At 38.2% G+C, this 24,628-nt stretch overlaps 2 protein-coding genes across 13 annotated transcripts in view; one reads left to right on the forward strand and one right to left on the reverse strand.

Annotated features, from left to right (window-relative positions):
- The window catches only part of CMSS1 (cms1 ribosomal small subunit homolog), a 392,506-nt gene that overhangs the window by 270,381 nt on the left and 97,497 nt on the right, over positions 1-24,628 (forward strand). The window lies entirely within an intron of this gene.
- Positions 1-24,628, reverse strand: part of LOC103673245 (filamin A-interacting protein 1-like) — a 189,635-nt gene that overhangs the window by 161,544 nt on the left and 3,463 nt on the right. For 2 of the 10 annotated variants that reach the window (XR_005832157.1, XM_008701976.2), the window contains exons 3-4: positions 6,868-7,040; positions 5,924-5,997 (exon numbers count right to left, since the gene is read on the reverse strand). The exons of 4 other annotated variants lie outside the window; for them this stretch is intronic. The gene's annotated coding sequence lies outside the window, so the exon portion shown is untranslated. Of the gene's footprint in view, positions 1-5,923; positions 6,453-6,867; positions 7,616-17,753; positions 22,657-24,628 lie in introns of those variants that run through there. 4 more of the 10 variants (XM_008701987.2, XM_040621150.1, XM_040621152.1 and 1 more) reach the window with 4 other exon arrangements.

Genomic DNA, 24,628 nt, shown 5'->3' on the forward strand with positions numbered 1-24,628 from the left:
CAGGAATGGAGGTGGTTACTTTTTCATGAAGAGTAACATACTCCCAGGTTGGATTTTAATGGATAACTTAGCTCCAGATTAGATTCTTTGGCATAAAGGTCACTACATTTAATATAAAAGGTCATGAGTTTAGTCACTGGCTAAGTTAATCAAATGGCTGCTGCAGTTCAAAAGTACATCTGCATTTGGATAAAATATGATTTGTGTTAGAGAGCTAAACTTGACATTTGGTTTCTCCCAGGTAATAAAATAACTTTTAATGAAATAAACATGTACCTTTCAGCAGCAAACCTGCATAAAGGACATAGCATAGTTGCATTTCCTTACTGGCAGTGGTAGGAAATCTTTGATCTGCCACAGACTGCTTCATTTTATGCAATCTCAAATAGTTAACCTGTTGAGCTGATTACACAGAACAATTTGAAATCCATTGTCAGCACCACAGAAATGGTCACAAAGTTATGCTTGTTTGTACATCAACATCACTGATCACGTCATTTCAAGTCCTGCTACCGAGAAAGACCTTTGATTCAGCTTCCACGTTTACACAGCCTCTCTTAGTTCTAACACTGTATAGGGCCCAAAACAAGCCCTACTCACATCTGTATTGTTATCATTCTCCCAGTACCTGGTCCCAGTTAACGCTCAATACTTGTTTAAAATTTAAATCGTAAATATTTAAAAATTATTCACCAAGCTAGTTTAAAATATCATGTCTATTCCTATGGATGATTACAACCATTTAGTGGTAAAACCTCTTTGAATTTTTGATAAACATCACTGGAGAGTTAGAGCAATGGTTGACCCATTTTTTCACTTTTTAAAAGTGAAATTCACTTTTTTGTATGGAGTTTTGTGATTTATAGTGGTATAATCATCATCACAATCAAAATACAGAATACTTTACCCCCAAAAGTTTGCTCTTGGTGGCTTTTTAAATTAACCCTTCTTCCCACTCTCAGCCCCTAGCAATTACTTTGTTTTCTCCTCCTCTAATTTTCTTGAATGTGGTATCAGTAAAATCATAGCACTTTTAATATTTTTTTTCACTGTGTAATAGTCCATCATATAGATGTGCCACAGTTTGCTAATATACTCACCAGATGAAGGACATTGGGTTCTTTTCTATTTGGGGGAATTATGAGTAAAATCAACATAAATATTCATGGACAGGTTTTTGTTTTAAGATTTTATTTATTTATTTGAGAGAGAGAGAGCGCGCACTAGCTGGAGGAGGGACAAAGGGAGAGGGGGAAGCAGACTCCCTGCTGAGCTGAGAGCATTCATGGACAGATTTTTAAGTGAACGGAACTTTTTGTTTCTCTGGGGTGTTTCTCTAGGAGTGAGATTACCGTACTTTATTGTAAAGTATATGTTTGACATTATAAGGGACTGCCAAACTGTTTTTCAAGGTGGTTGTACTATTTTCAGTTCCCCCAGGCAGTGTATGAGAATGCCAATTGCTCTAAATCCTCACCAGCAGCTAGTACTGTCTGGGTTTTTTGTCTGGTTGGTTTTGTTTGTTTTCTTTTGCTTTTTAGCCATTCTTATCTTCTTATGGTTTTAATTTGTATTTTTCTAATGACAGTGATGTGGAGCATCTTTTCATGTACTTATTTGTTATCCATGTATATTCTTTAGCAAAGCGTGTTTCAATCTTTGGCCCGTTTTTAAACTGCATTGTTTGTTTTCTTATTACTGGGTTTTGAAACTTATTAATGTGCCTTGAATGTTATATGTAAGTGGTGTGATGAATCACTAAGTCCTACTCCTAAAACTGATATTACGCTATATGTTAACTAGCTAGAATTTAAATAAGAACTTGAAACAAAAAAAAATGAAACTTATTTATATACTCTGAGTAGAAATCTTTTTCAGATCTATGATTTGCAAAGATTTATTTCCCTGTCTGTGGTTTGCCTTTTCCTTTTCTGAACAGTATCTTTCACAAAGGAGAAGTTTTTAATTTTGATAAAGCCCAGTTTATCAATGTTTTCTTTTATGGATTGTGCTTTTGATGTCATACCTAAGAAATGTTTACTGAACCCAAGGTCACAAAGATTTTTTTCCTCTTTTCAACTGGAAATTTTGAAGAATTATTCCTCTAGGTTTTTGCAGTTAAATCTGAGAGCTCGTTGGGATAGAGGAGGCAATAAAGAGGAGAGGCCCTCAATATGTATGTTCCCTGTACATCTCCTAACTGTTAAGTCAAAAGCTGGATTTGATATGGAAAAAATAGTTTCATATCTGAAATTAATCTAGGTTTCCACTCTAGTCTTAAGGCAGTATGGAATGAAAATCATCAATTATGAAATGAGAGCCCCCAAAATTTAAAATAATGCAATGGAGTAAGTTCTTAATTATCAATGGAAATATATCAAGGCATAACTCATACACGGGTGGATATGTTTTTGGTTTCAAGATAAATTTCTAAAACCTAAGTTATTCCCTTTCACATATCCAAAATATCAACACTTGTGGAAAATAAATATTGTATACATTGATAATTTATAATAAATTCCTGAGAAAATTGTTACATTTTCAAAACTGTTGGAACATACCAGTTCCCAAAGTCTTACAGGAGCACTAAGTTCTTATTCTTCCTTTTCTCTCCTCTGTAGACTTTTCTTTTTCCCTCTTCAATGCTTCCACTATTCTCCTGTTTCTCTTTCTAATCCTAACTTCATGTCCTTTTTGCCCTGAAATTTTTTTCTTCCTATTTTTCTTTCTCCGTCTTTTAAACCCCTTAATTCATTACAATGTGGAGTCAGTTTCAGTTTTCTCTAGGTAATAGTTATTAAATGAGGTATTTTCTTCCCTTTTGTCATTTAAACTTTAAAAAATACTTAAAAGAATTTTTTTTGGCCTCGAACTCAGTTTTTTAAAAGCACCAATTAAGTTACAGTTCACATGTGTGTGAATCAGTCGTGGTTGACACTCTCCTGAGAGAAAGTAACCTTTGATGAAATGAGGTTTCCTATCTCTGCTCTGTAAAGCTTCCGTATTACAAAGCACCATCAAGGATCATTTCATCTGTTTCCTGCTAGCAAAGTATCCCAGATTAAAAATTGATCCAATATAGTTAACATTAGGTGTCTAGACATGGCTACTTTGTTAATGCATTTCAGTATCTATCCCTTGTTTTCAGCGGCCTAAAGAAATTTAGTAATTTTATTGACTTGCTTTCCAGTTTTTTGGCTATATTTGCCCTACAGGAATTATTTTATTTATTAGGCTTCAGTTGCATTTTCGTAATACTACTACATACATATCCACAAGCTGAACTACCCAGGAAATTTACATGGCTGTATAATTCTTTCCTATATAATAATGGCTAATTTCTTAAAAGTTAAATTTCTTCTTTAGTTTTACTAACCTTATGCAAATAATGGATTTATTTAATTAAAAGCCTTAAAGAAGAGATGAAGATGGAGCTGTGAAGATTTTTCTGCATTCACCCATAGGTCAAAGTCTTATGTCAAGCAAAAAGCAATGAAGCAGAAAACATTTCTCTCTTTTTTAAAAGATTCTATTTATTTTATTTGAGAGAGAGAATTCTGGAGAGAGTGTTCACGAACTAGGGGAGGGACAGAGGGAGAGGGAGAGAATCTCAAGCAGACTCTGTGCTGAGCACCTCGATGCCAGGTCCCTGAGATCATGACCCAAGCCAAAACTAAGAGGCGGAGGCTCAACCGACTAAGCCATTCAGGAACCCCTGAAGCAGGAAACATTTCTAAAATAATCATGCTTTAGTTTAACAGAGTGGAATTAAGCTTTCTTAATTATGGTTCTTTATGTGGTAGTCAATGACTAAATCATTTTATTGATATCTTACCTTTAAGGGGAAAAATACCTTGCTACAGAAGAATTATAATATAAATACCAATTAGGCATTTGTATAAAGTAAGAGTTCATTGTTCCTTCATAATCTGGAAGGGAAGACACCCAGTGCATCACTGAGGAGGGTTTGGACAAACTTTTCAAGTAGAAACAGCTGAGTTCTAGTTTCCATTTTGCCACCTACTCACTAGCGGGCCAGCTGACCTGGAGCAAGTCAGCTAGTTTTTCATTTTACATTTTCTCAACCGAAAAATGTAGGGATTGAATTAGATGATCTCTAAAGTCTCATAGTTCTAAACAAAATTTGAGGAGGGTGGAATCTTTCCCACCCCACCCCAAAGCCAGCCAGTTTTACTCATAATAGAAGTGGATATATAACCACAGAAAACCTCATTCACATTTTCTCAAAGCTCTTTGCTCCACGGTTACGTCTTTGCGGTGGCCCCACTGAGCTCCTTTCATGGAAGACTTGCTCCAGGGCAGTTGCTCCCTGGATGGTGAAGCACTCTGTGAGAGCCACTTCTAGTAAAGCCCCAGGCATCTTTGTCAGCTTGGGTCCTGTGTGCAGCTGTTTCTATTGTTTTCTTCAAGATTCAAGTTTAATTGTCCTGCTCTTTAAGGCTTTAAGATAGTCAAGGGAACATTAGCTCACTGAAAATAATTGAAAACACCTTTTGGAAAAGTGCAGCTGGGAATGCAAGAGAGAGATTCAGTCATGCTCATCGCAGTTTTTCAGGGAAGAGGTTATTTCTCTACTTTTTAACATTTTCTAATAAATTTTGAGAAGCAGTTTTGATGAGGGAGCAGAAGGCTAGCTGAAGACAAAGCATAAGCTGACACCCTGCAACCTCCCATCACCCCCCATTCGTAGGTGGGACATATGTGACATTCTTCCAGGAAACTCCCGACTATCTTAATGTTAATACTTGCTAGAGGGGAAAACAACCTTAACTTGACAGTGGCAAGGCCCCTAGTATCTTGGAGGTATCTCGTAGGTTGGTCCTCTTCAGCATAGGGAAGTTCTTTTGAAACCTCCCTTTTCCGTACTTCCCCCAGCTCCCGAGTGTATATATAATCAGCCACTCCTCAAGACTCTACTGCAACAGCTGTTTCTGCCCACGAGTCCTGTCCCATGCTTTAATAAACCACCATTTTGCCCCAAAGGTGTCTGAAGAATTGTTTCTTGGTTGGTGGCTCCAGACCTCACCCCACCAAACCTCACCTATATTCCAAAAACACACCAGTTTCACCTCAGATTTTCTGAGTCATAGACTTTCAGAGCAAGACAGATCATAGAGATGGGTGACTTGCCCAGGGCCTCCAGGATGGTAGATTGGCAAGCTGTTCCAGGATCTCTACCTGGGCTCTTTCCCCTCCTTACCAGCCTCAGTCTTTCCAAAGCCAAGTAGACCATCCTGGGGTTGCAGTCATGCTCTCTCTAGCATTTCCTGTTGCCTCCCATGCCTCACTCCCAGCATGAGTTTTGTCAAAGGGAAGAATGAGGGCTACATAATTTAGCCCACTCAAATGCTAAGGAGAATTTCTCCAAAGGAACTGTACAGTTTGTCTCGCCTCTACTCTCTGGGGAGCTCTGTGTTGGTGTGCTAGTGTTCCAGGCCAGGTTCACCCCCAAAATACGGTATCTCCAATCCTCCCCAGAGCTGGCCTGCTTCATTCCATCCCATGTGGTCTAAAGCATATTTTAAGAAAACTTGAACTTAACATAGAAGTTTAAACACTTGCAAGGCAACTTGGGCTTACAAGTAATTTTAACCCAAGGTCATTTGGAAAATGCCATTCCTGGAACCCTATCTTTAAAGGGGAGGGAGGTGTATATGTGTGTATGTGAGTGTCCTCTTACCCAAAACAAAGTGCTTTAATAAATGAACAACTTAATTAGAAAGAGCTCATGTTTTGTAAGGGAAGAAGCACAGTGTGGGAAATTATGTAACAAGGAAAAAGCATCCAGTTTTAAAGATACTTAGCAGTATCTAACATATTCCTAAGTAGTAAGCATCATAAGTTATTCTGTCACTAGCAGTATAAACATTTAAGTGCCTGACTTATGTTTAAGGAAACATACTGGCTCCTCAATTTTCCAGATGATCTTTGTATTTGAATCCACTTGAACATCACAAATCCCTGTATCTTCCATCTCTGGAAGAGAATAAAAACGATATTGGAAAACTGACAGTTGTCTACCAATATCATTAGGCACAAGCTAAACTTTTTGTAGACATTTTCCAACATTTCCTTAAAACAAAATACTTTGGTATCTCCTTTCATGAATCATATGTTGTGATTCCATGTCAGACCTGAGTAATATTAATTGAAATTCTAAAGGCAATATAGTGTGGTAGTTAAGCATTCAGGTTCTGGGGCCAGAATCCTCAGTAGAATCTTAACTCTGACCTTTAATAGCTGTATGTTCTAGGGCAAGTTGCTTAACTCCTCTGGGCCTCGTTTGTGCCACATCTGTAAATTGGGGATAAGCTATCATTATCTACCCCATAGGGTTGTTATGAGCAGGGTCTTCAAAAATGTACTCCCAAAATAATTAGAAAAAAACTATATACTTCCTGGGGTGCCTGGGTGGCTTAGTTGGTTAAGCATCTACCTTCAGCTCAGGTCATGATCCCAGGTTCCTGGGATCAAGCCCCTCATCAGGATCCCTGCTCGGCGGGGAGTCTGCTTCTCCCTCTCCCTCTGCTTCACCCCCTAATAGTGCTCTCATTCACTCTTTCAAATAACTAAATAAAATCTTTAAAAAAAACTATATACTTCCTCACACATTTTTAGGTTGAAAATCTAAAACTTTTCACCATTGGTTTCAGAGGTTACTTTGATAAAGGACAGAAAGGAATAAATACTGTATAACATGAAATAAGGTGAGATTTGGTATGGCTGACATAGTGACATGATTAAAAAAAATACAGCATCCTTTAGAATTCAGTGACTAAGTATCAGAAAAAATTGTTACATTAGTATTAAAATCATAGTTCTATTCTTCTCATGAGACAGACTCACTTCAGGTATAACTGCTGGAACTTTCTGGTCAAATTCCATTTAGTTTGGCTGTCCATAAATATTCTCTTGGAAACACAGAACTTCATGTATGGATCAAGCCTCATGCTGAATGTCCCATATTTTGGGAATCTGTGATTTCATAAGTACCTTGAGAGATTAGAGTTACTGGATAACTAAAGAAATGGAATACAGAATGGAAAGAATTAAAATGTAAGGTTTAAAAAGGCAGTAATAGTTCATTTTAAACACTTTATGCACTAGCCACTGGATCCTTTAAAACATCAAAGTCAGGACAGAGACCCCTGACCTAACATGTCACCAGGTATGCTAAGTTAGACAGTTCATGTCATTAGAGCTTACTTCTGTGCTTATAGCTGATGTCTTCCTTAACTTTTTAATTACCAGAACAATATTGCAGAAAAAGTCAGATAACCCAAAAAAAGAAAATAGAAGTCATCGATTCACTATGACCTATAGGTAAAGATTCTGATACATGTTTTCTCATTCTTTTTCTTATGTAAAAACCAAAATTTATAATTCCGTTTTTTTAAACTTTTCACTTTGAGATAATTATAGATTCATATGAAAGTGTAAGAACTAATATGAGGAGATCCCACATATCCTTTGCCCAGTTTCCCCCAATGGCATTATCTTGCAAAACTATAGTACAATATCACAACCATTGATATTAATGTTGATGCAGTCAATACAAAACATTCCCATCACCACAAGGATGGTGACTTTTTATAGCTACAACCATTTCCCTCCCACCTCCACCACCTCCTTAAACCCTCGCAAACACTATTCTGTTCTCCATTTCTATAATTTTTTCATTTCAAGAGTGTTTTGTGAATGGAATCATATAGTATATAGTCTTTCGGGATTGAGTTTTTCCACTCAGCATAATTCTCTGGAGATTCATCTGGGTTGTTGTCTGTATTTATAGTTTGTTCCTTTTATTTACTGAGTAATATTCTACATATAGGTATAACCATACCATTCACCGTTAAATAGCATTGGGTTGTTTCCAGTTTGGGGCTATTATAAATAAACCTGCCATAAACATTTGTGTAAGGCTGTCATTTGAAGAAGAGTTTTCATTTCTCTAGGATAGATGTCCAGAAGTACAATTACATGATCATATTTTAGTTTTTAAGAAACTGCCAAACTTTTCCAGAGTGACAGTATCAATTTACATTCCTGTCAACAATGTATGAGTGATCTAGGTTCTCTGAATCCTTACCAGCATTTGTTATTGTCATCATTTTTTAATTTTAAGTATTCTGATAGGCATTTAGTAATATTTCATTTTGGTTTTAACTTGCATTTCCCTAATGGTTAATGATATGGAATATTTTTTCATGTGCCTGTTTGCCATCTGTATATCTACTTTAGTGAAATGTCTGTTCATATCTTTTGCCCATTTTCTAATTGATTGTTTTTTTGTTTTGGGGGGGGTTACTGTTAAATTTTGGGGGTTCTTTATATATTCTAGATAGTTGTCCTTTGTCAGATATGTGGTTTGCAAATATTTGTTCCCAATTTCAAGATTGTCCTTTCACCCTCTCCAAGGGATCTTTCATGGAGCTTAAGTTTTTTATTTTAATTAAATCTAATTTATCCTTTTTGCCTTTTATGGATTTTGGTTTTGATGTCAAATATAGGAACTCTGCCTAGACCTAAGTTCCAAAGATTTTTTTTTCTAAGAGTCTTATAGTTTTGTATTTTACATATAAGTCCATGATCTATTTAGAGTTAATTTTTTGCTCAAAGTAGTAGACTTAGGCTGCAGTTTTGTTTTTTTTGTTTTGTTTTGTTGGGTTTGTTTGTTTGTTTGTTTTTGGCCCTCTGGATGTCCCAACTGCTCTAACACCATTTGTTGAAAAGGCCTGTCTTTTTTTTTTTTTTTTTTTTTTTTTTTTTTGATTGATTGAGTTGATTTTGAGCCTTTGTCAAGGCATATTTGCGCAAGTCTAAATCTGGGTTCTCTGTTCTGTTCCATTGATCCTTGTGTCTTATCCCTCTATCAATACACACAGTTTTGATTACTATATCCATGTAAATCTTGAAATAAGGTACACTGATTCCAACATTTCTTTCTTCTTTTTCAACATTGTTTTAGCTATTCTAGCTCCTTTACCTTTCCATATAAATTTTAGAATTGTCTATATCTACAAGAAAATTTTGCTGGAATTTTGATTAGAATGCATTAAACCTGTATATCAATTAGGGGCAAATCAGCATATTTCCTATGTTCAGTATTTCAATCCATGATCATAGTATGTCTCTCCATTTATTTAGATCTTTGATGTCTTTCATCAGCATTTTATAGTTATCAGCATACAAGTACCATACATGTTTTGTTAAATTTACATGTAAAAGTGGAATCACACTGTTCCAAACCAACTTTTTTCATAAAAATGTATATTATAAACATTTTCCAAATCACAAGTTATTTCAACATAATTTTTAATTGACTCATATAATTAGTTCTGGATTTTAATATTCTTGGTTATTTAGCTAATGTCAGAAGATTTATTACTTGGTTTTTAAATTTTTCCCAACTTGCGACTAGGGCCTCCATTTCAACAAAACATTCAGCTCTTATTCTTGCTACATTCTAAGTTGCAATGGCTTTTTTGCATTTTTTCCTTTTTGTTTTTTTTTTAGGATTTCATTTATTTATTTGACAGAGGAAAGAGAGAGCACAGGCAGAGGGAGGGGGAGAAGCAGGCTCCCCACTGAGCAGAGAGCCCAATGTGGGGCTCCATCCCAGGACCGTGGGATCTTGACCTGAGCCGAAGGCAGACACTTAACCAACTGAGCCACCCAGGCGTCCCGCATTTTTTTTTCTGTCCAACTTTGTGTAATATTTTTACCTAGTAGAAACCTTTATCAGTTGATTTGTTGATTCTTAAAATTTTATCAACAATGGTGTAGCCTATCAGATAATAATTTTTAATATTTAGCTAGGCATAATGATGATATTTGCTACATTGCTATTTGAAAGATCTAGTAAAATCAGTTTAGCAAGAAGACAATGGGTCAGTGACTACTTTGACCCTTAACTGTGCTATAATTTGTTATTGCCAAGTCATTGGCCTTTTCTGTGCTAGCTGCAGCACAACCCACTGAAAGCCCACCTATATGTCCCTGACACTGACAAGAGGTAAGAAAAGTAAAGTGATTTTTATTTTGGTGGTGAGATGCTTCAGGAGAAGGACATAATGAGATGGAATAAGCACTTTGTTTTAGAGCCAAAAAAATCTGTGTTTGAATCCCAGTTCTATCATTTACCAGCTTTTTGACCTTACTGATTCTCTCAGACTAAGGCAAGTTACTGATTCTCTCAGACTAAGAGTCCTCATTTTTAATATCTGTAAGGTAATCATAACACCTACCTTACAACATTCTTAGAATTAAATAAGTTACTGCATCAAACTATTCGTAAATGTTAGCTGTCATTGTCATTTATTTTTTGTTTGTTTTCTTCTTTTATTTTTTTATTATTTTGTATTATTATGTTCAGTTAGCCAGCATATAGTACATCATTAGTTTTGATGTAGTGTTCAATGATTCATTATTTGCAGTTGCATATAACACCCAGTGTGAACTTTAGCTCTTGCTGCCCATAAATGTTGATACATGCCAAGGAAGCTTTCCTGTACTATGGATATTTTGTGCATATCTCTCTTCTTACTAGAGTATAAGTGCCTAGAACCCTGAAAACTTTGTATCCCTTGGCATCTAGCACAGCAGAACTTTTCTAAAGAATGTTGAATTTCACAAAAATCCTTGCCATATACAGGAGTGGAAACTTACCATGAAAAGAAGCCATTAACTATAATCTCTTTTTAAAAATGACTTCCTTAAACTAGGAAAACATTTTAAAGACCACAAATGACGACCCAGATAAGAAAGATTTTTACTCACTCCGTGAAAACTAGACACTTCACAGTTTGGGACTGTGAATCAGATTCCAGTTAAGAACTTACAGATTTAGCCATTTATAGGATGTGGCATGGAGTGGTTCAGGAAGCAATTTTTGTTCTGCCAATTGCAGGACTCTTCTTTATATATTAAAAGGAAGTTTTCAAATTTCTGCCAATTATCATTTTTCATTGGTAACCCAGAGGAGTTTTGAATTGTCATTTTGTGGGCTTTATCAGGAAGCTTAAATCCAGGATTTAATTAATCAGAGAACGCAAGATTGGGTTTCTGCATTTTCCAGATTTGAAATCTATTTAATGTGACTAATAGAACAAATATTTATCATCTTAGTGTTCACACTGGGGGCAATGAAATATAACATTACATAATTCTTTTCAGAAGATCCTGAGAGTTTAATGGATAGTCTAATGGCAGAAGACCTTTGGGAACCCAGAGAAGCATAATCCTCTCAGAACTATGCATATGTGCATAAGATGAGTAAGCTATCATCTTTCCAAATTTTCTTTCCAGTTTTCACAAAAAACAAGTATACAAGGGCAAGGGAGGTAGGGAAAGAAGAGGGCTGTTATTATAGCTGGGATGATAAGAAAAGCCCCAGCTGGCCTGTAGATGATATAACTTGCAAGTGTTTGCTGTGGTCTAACCACATAACCTTGATTGCAATGTTTCTACCTTCCTAAAGTGATCATTAAATAAAATAATAAAGAAGCATGTTGTAAGCCCTAAAAAACTGTACAAATGTACCATGTTAACCATTCCATAAATAATTATTAAACACCCACTGTATACCAGAGTCTGTCCTAGGGATAAAGATAAAAAGTCAAATAAGATAGGTCTCTAGCAGGGGCACCTGGGTGGCTCAGTCAGTTCAGTGTCTGCCTTTGGCTCAGGTCATGATCCCAGAGTCCTGGGATTGAGTCCCACATCGGGCTCCCTGCTCAGCAGGAAGTGTGCTTCTCCCTCTGCCTGCCTCTCTCCCTGCTTGTGTGCTCTCTCTCTCTCTCTGTCAAATAAATAAAATCTTTTTTAAAAAGGAAAAAAAAGATAGGTCTCTAGCAGTGAGGAACCAATAGCTTACCAAGGAAAGACAGACTCATGAACCACTTAAGTACAGTGAAGTATCATAGGTGTGCAGAGGGAGAATATTCCAGGTATAGCTGTGGAATTGGATTGCTAAGGGGAACTATGCACAGGGTTTTGGAGTCGAGAAACTCTAAAGCCACATTGTTGTAAAGACCATCCATGTTCAAGTTGAGGGAACATCAGGAGGGAAACTGGGTCAAAAAAGTTTGACCCAGTTGCCAAAGCCCTTATTAAATAGGTGGAATGATGGGGAGAGGTCAGAAAGTGGCAGAACTAGGGGGGCGCCTGGGTGGCTCAGTTGTTAGCGTCTGCCTTCGGCTAGGGTCATGATCCAAGGGTCCTGGGATTGAGCCCCGCATCAGGCTCCCTGCTCAGAGGGAAGCCTGCTTCTCCCTCTCCCACTCCCCCTGATTGTGTTCCCTCTCTCACTGTGTGTCTCTCTGTCAAATAAATAAAATCTTTAAAAAAAAAAAAAAGAAAGAAAAAGAAAGAAAGGAAGAAAGCAAGCAAGCGGCGGAACTAGGAACTGGACAGATGTGGTATAGAGCAATAACATGAGCTCTAGGGAGAAAGGGTTTTGATATGATAATTGAAAGAAATGGCCTGGAAGTAGCACTGCGGGGCCTGGAAAATGGTACCATCCCAGGCCTAGTGCTTGGGCTGTGAGAGCATGAACTGTCTTCTCAGAAGAGGCTGAGAGGTTAAATGTCCTGGAGGCAGGGTTGTCTGTCCTGGAGGAAGGCAGAACAGGAGGGGGGAGAAGGAACTGTGAGAAGGGTAAGGATGCAGGGGTCCAATAACAGTAATATGTATCATTCACTGTGCACCTAGGATGTGGCAGGTACTGTACTTGGCTGTTTTATGCATTTAATCCTCACAGGACACTACAAACTAATTGCTATCATCTGGATTTTACAGATGAGGGCGTAAGGCGTAAGAGAGGGCATATACATTAGTTAGGGGCACGCAGCAAATCTACTTTAGGATCACTGAACCCAGATCTACCTGAGTGTAAAGCTGTGCTTTTGCACTGTTCCACGTGCCTTCAGAGAGAGCACCATGGGAGGGATTTGAAGGGCAGTCAGAGGGGATGGCAAGAACCCGAGGGAGGAAGCCGCACTAAATGGGAGTGGAAATACAATAGAAGAGAACGCTGTTAACCAGAGATGCTTGTGGTTTTACTGGTGGATGAGAATGCCAGGGCTATGAGAACTGGAGTCGCTTAGACCTCTAGCGGAGTCTTAGACCCGGTGAATTTAACCATTTTCTTGCTCCAGGTTTAGGTAGAACACTGCTGTGAAGGTGTCCTGGTGTCTTTTGAGGAGAATTCTCTCAGGCAGTTAGTGAAGGGATGGGGGTGGGGAGAGTGTTGTTCTGAAGAGGCTTAGCTTCCTGAGGTGTCAGTCTTTTAGCACAGGTAATGGAGAGCAGAGAAGGAAATGTGGGCTGACACTGGCCTCTCATTTGCATGCAGGGTGGGAGCCGATCAGATTTTAGGGAACCTTGGCCACTTTGTACTTGGGGACATCTGGAGCTATGTGGTACAAATTGGAATTTTTATTGGACTGTGGTGAAAAAAATAGGTGGCAGTTTACCAGTTACTGTCCAAGACAGCTTTATAACAGAGACTGGGAAAGGAAATATTTTTGCCATCCAGGCACGGCTAATGTCCCACTTCCCTTTACAAAGGGACACAATGTTACAAATGAAATGGCAACTCCCAGTAGCGCATACAGAGAGGTAATGCATTGACTGTGGGCACAGGCCAGGACTAGAGACTTTTTTGGAAGCAAGCTTTCATCCTTTGGGAGAGAAGTAGTCCAACTCTGCAGCTGATAAGAGTAGCCTCAAGGGGGATCAGGTTAGGAGGAGCAAAGAAAAGGCAGAGGGTAAGCAACTCAAAAGCTATGACTTTCACAACCTTGCTTTCACTAAAGTGCTTCCACTGGAATTCTGGATTTATTAAAAATAAATATGCCCTTCAAAGTAACACGTGCATCTGATCCAGTCTATCGCAGGAGTGATTGGGGCAGTGAGAGAATAAATAAATGTCCTCGGAAAGAGGATGATAAAGAAAAAAGAAGGGGAAGTAGCTTTAAAAGCCTTCAGTTTGTATAAGATGCTTGTAGAAATTGGATCCTTACTGTAAATGTGATTTCTGCGACTCCGCAGGTAGAAATTCTATTTTCACTTTGAACCATGTCAGCACTTTATCTGTACCTCTCTTATGACACTTTTCGTATTTTACACTGCTTAAAAGTTTTTATGTTTTTCCTACTGCTACTAAACTGATAATTCCTCAAGGGCAAGGATAGTGCCGATTACATTCTGTATCCCCCCACAATGCTTTGCCTTTAGTAGCTACTCAGTGTTCTGGGTAGTCCAAGGACACTATGATTCCTCTGAATTTGTTACCTCTTTACTTGGCTGCCAAAGACATCACTTTGCAAAGCCAGCCTTATCCTTTTTCTGGGATCAGGGACTAAAGTATTTTAAAAGTGTTTTAGGGATGCCTGGGTGTCTCAGTTACGGGTATAACTTCTGCTCAGGTCGTGATCTCAGGGTCCTCAGGCTCTGTGCTAAGTGGGGAGTCTGCTTATCCCTCTGCACCTTCCTTCCCCCCCCCATTCTCTCTCTCTCTCTCTCTCTCTCTCTCTCAAATAAATCTTTAAAATGTTTTATAATGCTTTGAGTATGTAGGAGAAATACTTTCTTTGGGGAATATTGCTAAGCCCTCTCATGAAAAATAGCCTTTCCATCTACCTCCCAGTTCTGCCAGAGCAGAACAGATTGGCAAAGGTAGTTCAGAGGAAAAAGCAATGTAATGCCTTCTGCTCATGGCTGTGCAGGTGCCCGTGGAGGAGGAAAATGTATGGTGGTTGATGGGTGGGATGCTACATGCTATAAAAATGGAGCCAACCAACTGAACAGGGGTGCATAGATTTAGACTTTATGAAATACCTTCCCCAGTTTTTATACAGTCCCGTGTACTCTGTGATCCTGGGCCAGCAGTCTTTTTTTTTTTTTTTTTTTTTAAGATTTTATTTATTTGGGTGGGGGGAGGGGCAGAGGGAGAGGGAAAAAGAGAATCCCAAGCAAAATCTTCCTTGAGCACGGAATCTGATGCAGGGCTTGATCTCATGACCCTGAGATCATGACTTGAACCAAAATCAAGAGTCAGGTGCTTAACCAACTGAGCCACCCAGGCACCCAGGCCAGGAGCCTCTAAGAGGAAACTGGTGATGAGAATCTCACAACATAAGCAGAGTGAGTGGCCCTTTAAGAGTGGCCCCCTCAGATAGTGAAGAAGGCAACAGCTCAGAATGGCAGCAAGAGCAGTAGGAATGGCAAGAGCTGGCCAGAAAACACATGTGGTACTCTCAGTCCTGAGCAGAACAGCTCCATTCTGCAGGCTGCTCCTGCTCCTTTGGGGACTGCTACGCAGGTATTAGCTTGGAACAAAACCAGTGACATGATAGCCATTTTAATTTTTGCAAAATCTGCTTAAGCATGCGTCCCTGACTGTGAGTCTTTAAGGGTTTGTTACTCAAATCTTCCTTTGAAAATTGGAAGCACTGATTGGGCAGGTAACAGCAATCATTGTGAGTATAGAGCAAAAAGGAAGCCTGTATAGTGAAGGATAGGAAGGTGCATGTTGGCTGCTGGCATGGACTCTGTTAGAAGCCCTAGAGTGGTCTCTTCCAGGGGCTATTACAGACTTCCCCCTGGGAAATATAAACAGGAAAACATTAGGGTTTGGCCTGACTAGCTTTATAATAAGCATGTTTGTTCAAATAAATTATTATATTAAGATGAATCTGTTTCTTCTACCCTAAAGAAAAGAGTTTTTATATCCTGAGTGTTGGAGATATTGTCAGTAGAAGAGCTTATCTTTATATAAACATCAACCCCTGTGGAGCACAGACAGATCTGCCAAGATTCCCAGTAGGTTGTTTAATCAGCTGCATTAATGCAGAGGTTTTCAGTTAGTAGAATTGTCCATTTTCACCCCTTATTTGCTTGTAGATCCAGAGACCAGGTCACCAAATTTGAGCTCCTAAACATCCTCTGAGGAGAGGTGGCTTCTCGTTTCCCTGAAATGAAGATAAGTGCTGTCTATGTGTGTTCGGGCTGGAGAGAGCAGCCTGGAGTGAAGGTAGCTCTCTCTACCTGCGCCACTATCAGTCACGCCAAGTTGCAGGGTGGGGACTGCATAGAAACTTGTTCAGGCAGAGCATTCAGATGGACTGGTTGGATGCCCCTCCACTGAATGGCTCACTCTAACCTCTGCCTGAAGCAAGAAACAGAAGACCAAGATGACATAGCTGTGGTCACACAAAGCCTATTAACTACATTGGTTGTCTTTGTTTATTAAAGAATTCTTAGATTCTTTTTTTTTTTTTTGAAACAAAAAATTTGAACCACATTTTGTTTGAGATACTCCAGAGAGATGTAGCAATGTGGTTACCATTTTACAAACATTTAAACAAAACTGTTAGCAGTTTATAACTTTGTTTAAAGAACAATGGTTTGGAGCACAGGCCTGTCTTAGCAAGACCCAGAGGACAGTGACCAAGGCAGAGAAGAATCCAGGGCAGAGCTGGCTGACTAAGGCTTGCTTTTGCAAAGCCCAGGAATCCAAATATTAGGGTTGAGGTTCTCTTACCATTTTGCAGTAGTAGCAGTGAATTTGGCCCTGTTGCTTTGGTGATTTATGCCAATGCCCTCAGCTTGTTAGCTCTCTTCAAATAGAAGAGAAATTCAGGAAAAGTGGGGATGAAAACAGTCCCCTCTGTTATTTTCCCTTACCTCAGAGACTGGCCAGCTGAGTACCACCATTTTTAGCACAGCTCGTTCATTGCCCAGGGGTTGCCATCCTTGTTTCTTCCCTTCCCTATAAAGTGACTTTATAGTCACTTCTCTCTGTAACAGTCAGAACCTTACCTGTACTTTTTCTTCTAAAGATTTTGTTTATTTATTTGAGAGTGCTTTCATTCTAATTTTTTTATTAAAATATCTGCCTTTATCTGTCTTCTCATGATACAATTTACATTTATAATAAACTTCATTTACAAGTTATTTCTTCTACTCTTAGTGGGCTCTAGCTATTGCTCTTTTAGCCTTGTCTCAGCAGTGTTCACATGAACACCTAACAAGAAGTGTTTAAGTCTCATAAACACTCCTCGAAAAGTATACAACTATTTATGCCTACACCAGTTTTTCTAGCCTTTTTACAAAGCTGAGTTAGCAAATAATGTATTCGCCTACCAAAGATCAAAATTGAAATAGCCTATAATTGAAACTGACCAATAATACTGATTTTTGGGAAGCAACATTCAGCTTCCAAGTACATGAAACACGTACGTATTATAGGAATTTAGCCTAGTAATATCCTTTGACACATGCTTTTTTAAAACTCAGTTTACACTCAAGGAAGGCATTTCTTTTGGATCAATTGCAATTTCAATCAGAGAACTTCATAGCTTACATGTAATACTGTGACTAAAATGTTAACTAATTCTGGGGCAAAGGGAATTCCAGGAAGACTGTAATCATTGAAAAGAGTAGTTAAAGGGCTGTAAGATTAACCATTTTTAACCTAAAACACAGCATTTCTCATATACCCTTGAAGCAGTACTGACAAGTATTTCCTGGAGATTAATGACAGTCTCAGTTAATGGGCTGAGGGAAGGTCATTAATCCTTACACAAAGTCAGTTTGGAAAGCAGAAATGAAAAACAAGTGCAAGGTCGAGGTGATGGAATCCCAGGAGATGTTTCAAAAGATTAGTTCCCTTTTCAGTAAGCCCATACTTACTACTGTTCTCACTCTCCCTTGTCCACATGGCATACCTCAGACTCAGGTTTTCAACCTTCTGGGATGTAATTAAGCTTCTGAAAATGCCTTGTAATCTCTCCTTCCACCAAACAAAACCCTGTTTATCAATGAGCTTCCTCTTCTCACTGTTTCTTAAAACCATCTTGGAAGTCATTTATTTTACATAGCTTCTTGCCATCAAATGCATTTTACTGGTTTAGATAGAGTTGTGCTTGGGAGTCTAGAATATAAAAAACCAAGGCAGTTAGAATATACCTCCTATGGGTTTTGATTAGATAAATATCCATGTGTGCTATACATATGATATGCAGAAAATATGAAATTACTATCAGGGGAAGGCTGGGATTGATGGAACAGTCAGACCTAGATACCACTTCAGCAAATCAAAAGAGGTGGACTCATCTAAAGGACACAGAAACAAGTTGTACAATCAGGATACTATTACAAGCAGAAGTCCAGGCTTCCAGACTGTAGAACACCCCCAGGGACGTATACTAGCAGATGATGATGTCAGACTTTGTGGAAGCTCAGTCTTCCTATAGGCCAGCCTGCACCCATTTTGCATGTTGGCTAATCTGTATCTGTTCCAACAACCCTCCCGTCTGGCCAGATTTATCAATCTCAGGATTATGCAAGATAGTGTATGCCTTCTGAAGCAAGAAGGACTCTGGTAGAAATAGAGCAAAATGGTGGCGGAGAATCTAGAGCCATGTGGTGAAAGATTGTACCAATGAACCCCACTCTGGTTCTTTACCCAAAGAGTTGTTGAGAGCTGGAGAATGATTCTTAGTTGAAAAAAGGAGATCTGCCTTCATGCGTGGGCATCATCTTCTGTAACAGTGTTTCCCCGGTGAGCGTTTTAGGATCCAGAAGCTTGCACCCTTGCCTGTTGCTCACCTTCCTCACCTTCCTTCCTGAAAGCTTCTTTTGGAATCCTTCAGATAAGTTAAACCCCATTGAATTCACTCAAGTAGTGTCTGATTGTTCCACTCATCCCAGCCAATACTCTGATTCCTATAGTATGTTTTCATATGTTTGGAAAATTTTAAATACCAGAGGTTATTTTGCTGCTTAAAAAGAATAAAAACTACTGAAAATTAATAAGGTAGCAGAAATGTGCTAAAGGAAACTCTAAGAAAAATGTTTTCTGGTCACTAGGGCAAAGGGTAGAAATGCAGAAGCCCAATTAAAATGGCAACTGGCATTTTGCCACTAACATGTATCTGATCTAACTCTAAAAGCATAAGATCCTTGTCAATTTTGTGAAAGAGGCAAGAGATGTAAATTTGTAGCTACCAGCTGAAACTGAACTACTGTTTTAGTGCTTCAAGTACAGGTGAAAATCCTTATGTTCTTCCATACTGTTACAAAAAAATAAATAAATAAATCCTTGTTTATATACAGATTAGTTCCACTAGACCTAGCTGGACCTTTTGAGTTCTCTTTTCAACCGAAATTGCCTTCCTTGTACAAATGAACTATCCAGATGTGGAAAGGAACATAATAATAAAATTATGTGCCAAAATAACTAGATTATTTAGGTCATGATTGCAGTTTTATAATACCATCTGGGAAAATTACTAAGTGCATGTGAATTTGAGGTAAACTAAAGTTTTTCTGCCTTCAGTAGGCATTATTGCCTCTTGGCACTTTGTTGGTAGTGGAATTTCCTAGTCACTTTGCTTATTTTAAGGGTGATGGATCCACAACTGCGTAATGGTTGAACTGGAGCCTTCCTTCCACTTCCATTTGACGGTTATTTAATGCATCAGTACAGTCTTTCTGAAATTTGACCTAGCTGCTTAACAATAGGATAGTAAAACTTGTTTTGTGTGTACAAACGCTCTTTCCAAATTAGGAAAAAACAAATAAAACCCTGTAGAAGTGCCTCATTTTAAAAGGAGTAATTTAATACTGTACTGTTAACATTCTCCCATGGTAGTGTTACATAAATAATTACTGCTACACAGGAAGAGTCATTTCCCATTCTGGAATAATTTGCGCGCATTTAGGAATTTCATTGTCTCCTCAGTATCTTCTGGGCTATAGGCCCATAAATTATCACATTTTGAGTATGGAACTTCCATACATGATTTAAATTTTATGGGAGGAAAGAGCAAGAGAATCGAAAAAAAAAAAAAAAAAGAGTTACTTGCTAATGGCTAGGGAATCTCAGGGAAAGGAAAAGGATATTTCTAGTTTTTTTTTTAATGTAGATCAGGGAAATTTATGGTTTGCTTTTAATAATCAGCTTTCTGGGTTTATTTTTTAAATGCTAACAGCACAAAATTTGGTATTTTAAATTCATACAGTCTGTGCATGTGTAGTGTCTAGAGCAGTGATTCTTAGGGTCCTGAAGAAAACACATTATTTAAATGCTAGTTCCCTGGGTTTCTAGATTTGGTCTAGAAGACTTCTTAATTTGGTCCGGGGGATCCAAAGTTTCATGTCTGTGTGTTTTCTGGGTCCTTGTAGCATTTATTCATTTCTCAGTAGGACCTGGCATACCACATTTTCAAGACTAAATTTTGTTAGAACACTAACATAGTGCATAACACTATGGTGTGCGTTTTCTGTGTTAATAATAATGATGATAGCTCCTATTATGAACACTTACTATGTGACACTAACTGTATTCAACACTTTATATTTCTCATTTAGTGCACCCAACAAGGCAAGTACAGTTAGTATCTCCATTTTATGATTAAGGAAACTTAAGGCCTTGAGACGTTAAGTAACTTGAAGATCACACAGAGCTGGAATGAGGACCGTGATGACATCTGGGAAAATCTCCACTCTTAGGCATTATGTATGGTGATAATGAACACATCTATTTATAGGTTTAGTTCTAAATGGTGTTTTGTTTGGTAATGATGTTTTCCATTCAGACAGCCCTTACTCTGATCTAGTGGTTGGGTATTGCTTCTTATCTAGATGCTACTATAATTCTGAGATCAACGTTTGACTATAGGACCCAAGAAGGTGCTTGGCATTGTTTGTTACATAAATAAGTAAACAAATGAATACACTTGTGTCCTTACCAAACATGGTCTGGGTCATCTTTTATTTTTGTGATTCCCCTCCATACTGGGTATAGGTGGTAGTGGTAGTGGTGGCGGCAGCAGTGACTGTCAGTTTTGGCAGATACAGGACATACAATAACGTTTACTGACTACTAACATCAGCTGATATTCCCTTGTAATTGCATATTTGTCAGAAGCCAGCATTTTTTGGCCAATTTCTCAACACATTTGGAAGGCAGCTACTTGAAATATTTTACATTGTTTTTTTGTTCCATGGGTTTTTTTCATTAGACAGTATAATTTTAACAGCCTGTGTTACACAAGAGTAGTTAGTTGAATTTCTGTAGGTTGATCGTTGTTTACTATCTCTTGAAAACACGCATATGTCTCTGCCTATGACTAGTTCTGAGACCTTGGGAAAACTTTCTCAAGCCTCCATTTTTCATCTGTAAAATGAGGAGGGTGGGCTATATCAGTTATTTTAGAGGGATTCCTTTTCCTTTATTTTAGTACCCTGTAATTTCTTTTTTTCTTCCCCCCGCCCCCCGCACTGAAAACCTACAAGAACTCCAATACATCAACATCAAAGAAGAGTATGCTGGTTGAAGTTTTGAGTAGAAGGCTTTAATATAAAGCCACACAGATGGTGATCCCTAACATCTTTTTTTCATTTATTTTATTAAGGTATGATTTACTTGCAGTAAAATTCACCCTTTATAGCGTACAGTTCTGCAAATTTTGACAACTCATACAATCATGTTATAGTCAAGACATTGAGCAGTTCCATCACCTCAAAACGTTTTCTCTCACCCCTTTCTGAGTCAGCCCCTCCCCTGAGGACCAGCTGCTGGCAACCACTGATCTGTTTTATGTCTCTTTAGTCTTTCATTTTCCACACTGGCATGTAAATGGATTCATTCAGTATTTACCTTTTTGGGTCTGAGTTCTTCTACTTAGCATAATGCTTCTGAAGTTCATCCATATTGTTGTATGTATTCTTAGTGTTGTTGAGTAGTAATTCATTGTATGAATGTACTATATAATGGATAATGTATTCATTCACTAGATGAAGGATATTTGTATTGTTCCCAGTTTTTGGCAATTACAAATGAAACCACTATTAATATTGTTGCTTAACATTTTAAGGTTAGCGATGTGTCAGTTAGTTGTTAAATTGTATTAACATCAAATTCAAGAATCATGGAGGAAAGAGATGGACACTGCAGTCTACATCTGCAAATATGTTTCATTATGACCTTCCCCCCAAATCCAAGATAGAGTCCTTAGTAACCTCTTTACCCATACCCACCCTTCAAAAAGTTGGTAACTGTTTTAGCTGTAGCTAAGGCACAGATTGAGTAGTTTATAAATAGCAGAAATTTATTGCTCAAAGTTCTGAGGATTAGAAGTTTGAGATCAGGGTGGTCAGGTAAGGGTCCTCTTCCAGGTCACCAACTTCTCATTTTCTCACAAGGTGGAAGGGGCTGGGGTGTCCTCTAGGGCCTCTTTTTATAAGGGCATTCATGAGGGCTCATGACTTAAACATCTCCCAAAATCTTTACCTTCTAATTCCACCACATTTGGGGGTTAAGATTTCAACATATGGATTTGATGGGACACATTCAGACCACAGAGGTAACCATTTTTACTCTTCTTGTTTGGAGAGGAAATATGAGGACATGTCATCTGAAGTAGAGCTAGTGCCAAGATAAATCAAATAAAATCACGAATAGACCTCTGGTAGTTCGGGGAACTTGAAGCCTGGAGCTAAAACATCTCGTGCCCCACATTCCCATACAGTGGAATATCTCTATAATCTTGAAGTCTTGGTTTGGGTTGTTTTCAATGGGGAACTGGGCAAATCCACTGGGAAACTTGAACTCTCCAAGCTTCAATATGATGCTCTGTTATTGTGCTTTGAAATATTCTTTTGTGTTAGGAAGGGTGAAAGTTTATAAATAGATCATTCCTGTGACCAAACCCCTATCTCACTGGCCCATTTGCTCCTTGAGCAAGAAGTCTGCCACGTGTACAGTGTGCCAGACTGAGGATTAGGGCACTTAGTTTCTTATACCCCATTCCTTACAGCAATAAACATCTATAGTTTAGTCATTTCAGATGTTTGTTCTCTTCCATTTAGGGTGACTAACCACCCTGGTTTTCCCAGCACTGTCCTGGTTTTAGCACTGAAACTCCTGGATTTTTGGAACTCCCCAGTCCCAGGTGCACCTGGAAAATTGGTTATCCTTTATGGTCCCAGAGTTCCCAGAGTTGGATCCAAGCAGCAGATCCCAACACCTCTGCTTGGCTCCTGAACCATACAAATGTATTTTTTAAACTAAGAATGGGCAGTTCTAGTTCTGATGCATGAATGTATGGTAGACCATTAGAGAGAAACTTTCAGTAGACCAGGGAAGATCTATATAAATTTTAGAAGAATTTGCAGATACTTAGCTTAAAACATTTTTGAAAGAAAGGATTTTTACTTTGTATTGCTTTTGCTTTTGTTTTAATTCTGTGAACCGTCAGCAAATGGATGAGTCTTATAGGATACCTTTCTCTAATTGTCAAAGTTCAAGTAGTAAATCACAGTTTGATATTGTCAGACAGTCCTAAATGTTCCTAATACACATGGTATCCTTGTCAGCAATATTACAAGCATAATAAGTAGAATATAGAGTTACATTAATGGGACTTAGCACAAATAGTTATATATTGTTCTAACTCTAGCCAAATGAATTTTATTTGTTCTTTCATATTTTAAACAAAATTTGTCAAACAAGAATTAGGATGAAAAATGTCAGTGATCTTTTTAATTCGAGTACTAAACACATTTAACTTATTTCGGGAACAAGTCTCCATCTCAATCACAGGCTTTTCTACCCTAATATAAAGTTATTTTTAATTGGTTGGGGAAAAATACAATAATAAGATTTTAAATTCTAAACTACAAACTGCACCTGCTTAGGATCTAAAACTGAAATGGAAAACACAAGGCTTAACCCCACATGCTCCCTGATCAAATGCAAAAAGTTCTTAAAATAGCTTCATGTGAAGATGTTCAGAGCAGCTGAAAACCAAGATGTTGGTGTCCCTACTTACAACCTGGCAGCTTATTACCATGGCTCAGAGGCAGCTGCCCCTGTCTCTTTCTGTTTCACGGCCAGGAGCATCAGTTCTAAGGAGAAGCAAAGAATCAGCCTCTGCTTTATCTATGTTGCTATCATCCCCTGAATTCTACTTTCCTAGTCAAGAGATTGTCCCTAGATCCACCGTGAAGACCTGTGACATTCTTTCCAAGCTACTAACATGAGGGGGAAAGTTTCCAAACAAACTTAAATAGGTATATAATAAATTCCAGGAAATATATAAGAAAGAAATGAAGTCTTGTGTATTTGATGGGTCATAGCTGTTAAGAGACAGTAACAGTTATGTGTGGTATCTTACACACTGCTACCTTCAGTAGCTTAGCTATCAGCAGATCAGTGTGCTCTCTCAAAATTCATTGGGAAGACCTTCTTCATTTACTTAAGACTGTTCTGTTCAGCTCCACTTACCTTGCTATAGCTCTCAGTTAACCATGTTTACTGTTTTTTCCTGTAGAGAATTTTTTCCTGGGATATTCTCTTAGTGTGATAAAATGCTTCTCTCAAGGGCCGACTTATGTTTCCATCAGAAGCAGGATCTGGACTGGTGGATAATTGGTATGACCTGATGAGACAGTGTTTTATGTTGCCAGGCTGGTGGCACTAACCAGCAGTTTAAAATTCCATTTGCATTCACATGTAGGTAAATATACTGATACACTGTTCCTGTGCTAAAAAGAAGAAAGCAGTGGCTTACATCTCTTTTAGCAGCTAAACTGA

Source organism: Ursus maritimus, unplaced genomic scaffold (genome assembly GCF_017311325.1).
Source record: "Ursus maritimus isolate PB19 unplaced genomic scaffold, ASM1731132v1 scaffold_4, whole genome shotgun sequence".
Classification (NCBI taxonomy): Eukaryota; Metazoa; Chordata; class Mammalia; order Carnivora; family Ursidae; genus Ursus; species Ursus maritimus.